Source organism: Dasypus novemcinctus, chromosome 5 (assembly GCF_030445035.2).
Source record: "Dasypus novemcinctus isolate mDasNov1 chromosome 5, mDasNov1.1.hap2, whole genome shotgun sequence".
NCBI lineage: Eukaryota > Metazoa > Chordata > Mammalia > Cingulata > Dasypodidae > Dasypus > Dasypus novemcinctus.
In genome coordinates this window covers 159,807,490-159,814,487 of record NC_080677.1, presented here as the reverse complement: position 1 = coordinate 159,814,487, position 6,998 = coordinate 159,807,490, and the positions used below count along the sequence as shown (strand labels likewise).

Here is a 6,998-nt window from a genome sequence, read left to right as displayed (position 1 = left end):
AAGGCATTTAGAGTATCCTAATCAGGCACCCATATTCCAAGGATGGCTAGGTAACTGGTTTTTGAAGTACCCTAATTAGGAATCAACATTTCAGAGGTGGTCACTTAGCACTTGGACCATTATTACTGAAATCCACACCCGAAAGAATGAGTTCATGAGCATAAGAGGATTCGAAGAAACATTTTGATGAAAGGAATGTGTGGTATTACCATGCAGTTGGCTGGAAGCAGTGTACATTTCTCCCTACCCTGGTCTGAGCCAGGCTGAAGAGTGTGGACTGGTACAGGCTAACCCCTCTCAGACCAACTGGAGGTCTGGAGCCTGTCTTGAGGTCCTGAGGCTCAACGTCCCCTTTCCCTCCCCATTATATACTGATGGAGGCTGCTCTTGTCCTGTCTTTAGCATGTGATGGCATCTACCGCAGGGTGGACTTTGGAGTGTCCAGGGACAGAAGCAGGACCAAATGTCAAAAGGCAATAGGACAGTTCTGCACCTGCTTGCTCAGACACTTTTCAACCACCTGGTGAGATGAGATGTAGTCTCCACTATCCTAATGCCTGTATGCACTCTGCAGTCCCATGCCTGTTCAACGGAATGCTTTAATTGGCAACACCATGTCTTAAAGAAATGAAAGATAAACAAACCAAAGCCTCAGGTTTCTCTTGTCCTCATAGGACTCCAAACAGTTTTTAAAGTTATGAAGGTGAACTTCAAAATATTTAATTTAGCAACTTGCTGCAACCTACTTGAAGAGCAGCAGTGGTCATCACCTCCCTACATACTGGTTCTACATGGCCCAAACAGGTCCTGCTCCACCCCCAGAAGACCTTCATGTAAGTGGTTTCCTTGCAGCAAGCCAAAGGCTATAGTGCCTTCACAGACAAACTGGTGATCAAGATCCACATTCTTGGCCGGGGTGGGGAAGCGGAGGTCCAGGAGGAGGGGAGAAAGAAGGCGGAGGATTCTGGCTACTATTCTGAATCCGATTCCGATTCTCTTAGACCCCAGAGACGCAGAAAGAGGGCAGGGTGTCTCGTCCCGCTTCCTCCCTTCCTCCCTCTCAGCCTTAGCCATGGCTGAGGCAGGGGCTGGGCTGAGCGAGACCGTCACCGAGACTACGGTTACCGTGACAACTGAGCCCGAGAACCGAGAACCGGAGCCTAACCATCAAACTTAGGAAGCGGAAGCCGGAGAAAAAGGTGGAATGGTCGAGTGACACTGTGGATAACGAGCACATGGGGCGCCGCTCATCAAAATGCTGCTGTATTTATGAGAAACCTCGGGCCTTTGGCGAGAGCTCCACCGAGAGTGACGAGGACGAAGAGGAGGGCTGCGGCCACACACACTGTGTCCGGGGCCACTGCAAAGGGCAGCGTCATGCGTCCTTGGGATCGACCCCCACCTCCCCTCCCCAGCCCCCTGACCCGTCCCAGCCGCCGCCGGGACCAATGCAGCACTAAATGCCTCTCCCCCTCCACTCCTGTGTCTGTCTGGCCCTGAATGTTCCCATGTGGCTACTTGGGGATTGAACCCAGGGTTTGATCCCTTCTCCAGCCCCTCTTTCCCTCTCCTCTGCCTGGTAGAGAGAAGACGGAGCAGCCCTCAGAGACCCTGGAATCCTTCCTTGCTGCTACTCCGGAAGCCAGGCTTCCGTGCCCTCAGCCCTGTTTTCCTCCCCTCTCCAGGGATCTAGGTGTCTTGATCCCAGTCCCCTCCCTCTGTTCTCACTGCCAAACCTGGGATCCAGTTATCTGAGCCCCTGCGCTCGCTGCCTCAGTCCCAAGCACTTGACCGGGTTTCCAGCGGCCCCAGCGTCCACTGCCAGGGCCCATCAGAGTCCAGGCAACCTCGCCCAGCTGCGCTCCTTCATCTGGCTTCGCGCTCTTCCACTGATGTTTTATTTTTATTTTTAACAACCCTGATTCTCCGTCCTGTGGGAGACCTCAAGGCCTCCAGCCCTTCCCTCCCTGCCCACTCCCCTTGAATTTGGAGTCTCTGTCATCCTCCCCTCTGAGGGAAGTGGGGCAGGAAATGGTCCTGTCCTCTCCGCACGGTGCTGTGTGCTCTAGGGCTTCCGGCAGCCATCTCTGAGACAGGCCCTTAGAGTCAGCCACTCCACAGCCTCTGGAGGAAGGAGGGTGGGAGCGAGTGGAGAGGCGCTGTGCACTGGCCCCTGCATCTGTCCTTTCCCAGGCCTCCTGCCATGCACGGCTGCAAAGATCAGTCAAATCCATACCACCACTGAGATCTCGTTTATTGCTACAGATGCACAAAATAAATAACCCAACATCAAAAAAAAAAAAAAAAAAAAGATCCACATTCTTCCTGAGCTCCTGCTCCACCACCCCCATGTCCACACCAAGATACACACTGGACCTTTATTGTGTAGACTTGATTAAAGTGCTTGCCATTTCTCCTTTATAAAATGGAAAAGAATCAATCAATCTCCATGAGACTACCAGGTATTAATGAGATTATGTCTGTAGGGGACTAGCTCAGTGGATGGCACATGGCAAATGTATTCATGGTTTTTATTATGTCACCTAGCTAACTTGAACTTGATCTTTAAAAGACACCTCTAAAAACTTCTGGGGAAGATGGTAGGGTAGGGAACTCTAGGACTCAGTCCTTCTACCAAACCAACTCTTAAACAAGCATGGACTGTCTGAAAGAGCAGGAGGAAAAGGCTGATAAATTATGGTAAAGAACTGTAAATTGCATTCCCTGTATGGTGGCTCCCAGTGCTTATCCCCTACCCTCATAGCAGGCTGCTGTGGGGTCTAGTCCTTAGCTAGCTGGGGTGACAAAAAGGGATGGTCATGGCCAATCACTGATCATGGCTTTTGATTAGTGATATTGGATAGCTGTGTCCTCGCTCTGAGGGCAGCTATTGCTTCAACGGGCCAGGGGCAAAGGCAGTGGCAACCATTATCATGAGCCTCCCCAGACAGAGGCAGAGGTGGTGGAGGTTTAAAAATGCGGGGCTTCCTCACGGCTCCTAGGGACAGTTATTTGAACAGATGCATTTGCTGGTCAGGCTAGGAAAGATCAGCGTAGGGGAGCTGTCAGAGAAGATATCGATACCCTTCCTGACCCCTTCTCAGGGCACTTTGGAACCAGTCTACATCCCCTTCATGGTTCTTGGCCCTGATTTGTCTGAGAAAGACCAACTTGGGAAAGTCCTCCCTGGGATGACCCTACTCCCCAAAACTTCCCCCCAGGCAAAAGCAGCATGAGAAAATGAAAGGAGTTTAAAACTATAGTCTGGGACAAAAGCCTGTCAGCATCAAATACCCAGGAGAGGGAGGTCCAAATTTCTGGGGACAACCAAATTTCTGTAAACAGGGAAACTCCAAGACAAATAACAAGCAAAAGCCCGGGACAAGACAGGTTCAGAAAAACAGAGAAAACCTGCATCTGCATTCCCTTTGGGCAGACCTTCCTCATCGGAGGTCTGAAGCTCAGAAAATCTGTGTCTTATCACCACCTAGTTACAAAAGAAAGAAGCAGATATCCCAGGGAGTAAATGCCAGAGTTAACATTTTAAAATTTATAATGTACAGTGTACAACAAGAATATGTGACAAAGAAATGGGAAATAATGGCCCATCCAAAGAAAGAAGATAAAAATGCAGGAAAAAAAACAATGAAAAAAATGAGAATGTGAACGTACTGAACAAAGCCTTTAAAAAATGATCTTGAAAGTATTCAAGAAAATGAAGGAAAGTACAGAGAAAGAGCTAAAGGATATCAGGAAACTGGGAAGCGGACTTGGCCCAGTGGCTAGGGCATCTGTCTACCACATGGGAGGTGCGTGGTTCAGACCCTGGGCCTCCTTGACCCATGTGGAGCTGGCCCATGCTCAGTGCTGATGTGGGCAAGGAGTGCCCTGCCACGCAGGGGTGTCCCTGTGTAGGGAGCTTGATGTGCAAGGAGTGCACCCCATAAGGAGAGCAGCCCAGCACGAAAGAAAGTGCAGCCTGCCCAGGAATGGTGCCGCACACATGGAGAGCTGACACAACAAGATGACACAACAAAAAGAAACACAGATTCCCGTGCTGCTAACAACAGAAGCAGACAAAGAAGAACATGCAACAGATAGACACAGAGAACAGATAACTGGGGCGGGGGGGGGGGGGTGGAGGAAGGGGAGAGAAAAAAAAAAGATATCAGGAAACCAATGAATGAGCAATATGAGAGTCTAAATAAAGAAACATATAGTTCCTAAATAAAGGAAGCAAACAGTGCTACTGGACTTGAAGGTCACAATAACCAAAATAAAAAATGCCCAGGAGGGTTTCAAGAGCAGACTAGAGCTGGCAAAAGAAAGAAACATTAAACTTGAAGACAAGACACTTGAAATAAGTCAGATTGAGGAGGAAAAAGAAATTGTAAAAGCCAAAATAACCTAAGATAGCTAGAGACACCATTAAGCACACTAATACACATGTTATGGAAGTCCCAAAAGGAGAAGAAAGAGAGCAAGGGGCAGAGAGAATAGTCAAAGAAATAATGACAGAAAACTTTCCAAACTTAGCAAAAGAGGTGAATATGTACATCCAAAAAGCTCAGAGAACACCAAACAGGATGAACATGAAGAAAAATATATCTTATCATATATTGATTACACTGTCAAATGCAAAGCACCTGATAGAGTTCTGAAAGCTGCAAGGGAAAAGCAACATGTTACATAAAAGGTAGTCTCAATTAAAGTGAGTCCTGATTTCTCATCAGAAACCACGGAGGCAAGAAGAGTGGGTTGAAATACTTACAGTGCTGAAGGAAAACAACTGACAGCCAAGAATTTTATATTTGGTGAGACTCTTTAAAAAATGTGGGACAGATTAAGACACCTTCTGATAAATACAAACTGAGGGAGATCATCACTACTAGACCTGCTCTATAAGCAGTGCTACAGGGACTGAAAGGAAAGAACAATAGACAATGGTTCAAAGCAGCACAAATAAATAAAGATCTGCAGTAAAGGTAAAACATTTGGGTAATTACAAATGCCAGTATTATTGTATTATGTTCTTTGATATGTAACTCCACTTCTTACTTCCTACAGGTGCTAAAATGCAAATGCATAAAAGGTAATGATAAATCTAGGTTTTTAGACATAAAATGTACAAAGATGTAAATGGTAACAAGTAAAAAATGGTAGGAAGACAGGGGATAGGAAAAGTATGCATGCACGCTATTGAAGTTAAGTTGATATCAAACCAAATACGATTGTTATATTTTTAGGATATTAGTTTTTAACCCCATGGTAACCACAAGGAAAACAGATAAAAAATATATCCAGATAGAAATGAGAAGGCACTCAATATGGGACAACACAAGAAAGCAAATAAATATAAAAGGAGGCCCTAACAGGAGAGAAGGACAAAAAAAGTATGAGATTTACAAAGGTTAAAGAACAAAATGGCAGAAGAATGTCCTGTATTATCAGTAGTGACTTTAAATGTAAATGGATCAAGCTTTCCAGGCAAAAAGCAGAGATTGGCAGAATGGATAAAAAAGATGACCCAACTATATGCTGTCTGAAAGAGATTCACCTTAAAGTGAAAAAATACAAGTAGGTTGAGGGTGAAAAGGTTGGAAAAAAATTACACCATGCAAGTAGTGACCAAAAGAGAACTGGGGAGGATATATTCATTTTAGGTAAAATGGACTTCAAGTCAAAAACATTTATGCAGGGCAAACATGGTCATTGCATACTGATAGAAGGGACATTTAAACAGGAAGAGGTAATAATTATAAATATATATGCACCTAACAACAGAGCCCCTGTATATGAAGCAAATACTGACAGATTTGAAGGCAGAAATTGACAGATCTACATTAATTGTAAGAGAATTTACAAACCACTTTCAATAATGAAAAAAACACATAGTCAGAAAATCAGTAGGGGACTACAGGACTTGAATGACACTATAAACCAATTAGACCTAACAGACATATGTAGAGCACTTTACTCAACAAAAAGAATACACATTTACTTGAGTGCACATAGATCATTCTCCAGGATAGACCATATGCTGTCTCACAAATCAAATCTCAATAAGTTCAAAACTTTTGAAATTATGTAATGTATATTCTCTGAACACAATGTAATAAAGCTAGAAATCAATAATGAGGCAAGGGGAGAAATTCACAAATATGTGGAAATTAAACAACATACTCCTAGACAGTCAATGGGTTAAAGAGAAATCAGAAATGTGATGAGGTGAATGAAAATGAAAACACAACATTTCAAAACTTATGGGATGCAGTGAAGGCAGGGATGAGAGGGAAATTTATAGGTCTTAATGTTTACATTAAAAAAAAAAAGGCTTCAAATCAGAGACCAAACCTCAAAACAAGAAGAACTAGACAAAAAGGAGCAAACTAAACTCAAAGTGAGCAGAATAAAGGAAATAACAAAGATTAGAGTGGAGATAAATGAAACAGAAAACAAAACAATAGAGAAAATAAAAAGTTGGTTCTTTGAAAAGATGAATAAAATTGACAAACCTTTACCTAGACTGACAAAAAAAAAAAAAAGAGAGAAGATATAAATAACAAAAATCAGAAATGCTAACAGGGACATTACTACCAACCCAGCTGGAATAAAAAGTACTATAAGTGGATACCATGAACAACTGTATGCCAATAAATTAGATAACCTAGATGAAATGGACAAATTCCTTAGAAACACCCAAACTATTAATACCTATATTGACTGAAGAAGAAATAGAAGATCTCAACAAACAAATTTCTAGTAAAGCGATTGAATCATTAATCAAATCCTCCCAATAAAGAAAAGCCCATGACCAGATTATTTCACAGGGAAATTCTACCAAACATTCCCAGAAGACTTAACTCCAATTTTGCTCAAACTCTTCTAAAAAATTCAAGAGGAAAGAACACTCCCTAACTCACTCAACAAGTCAACATCACTCTAATACCAAAGCTGTATAAATATACTACAAGGAAAGAAAATGACAGACCAAGTTC

General features: G+C 43.5%; 1 pseudogene; it reads left to right on the top strand.

Annotated features, from left to right (window-relative positions):
- The first annotated feature begins 913 nt into the window (after positions 1-913).
- LOC101413554 (E3 ubiquitin-protein ligase PPP1R11 pseudogene) lies at positions 914-1,477 on the top strand (annotated as a pseudogene).
- The last annotated feature ends 5,521 nt before the right edge of the window (positions 1,478-6,998 follow it).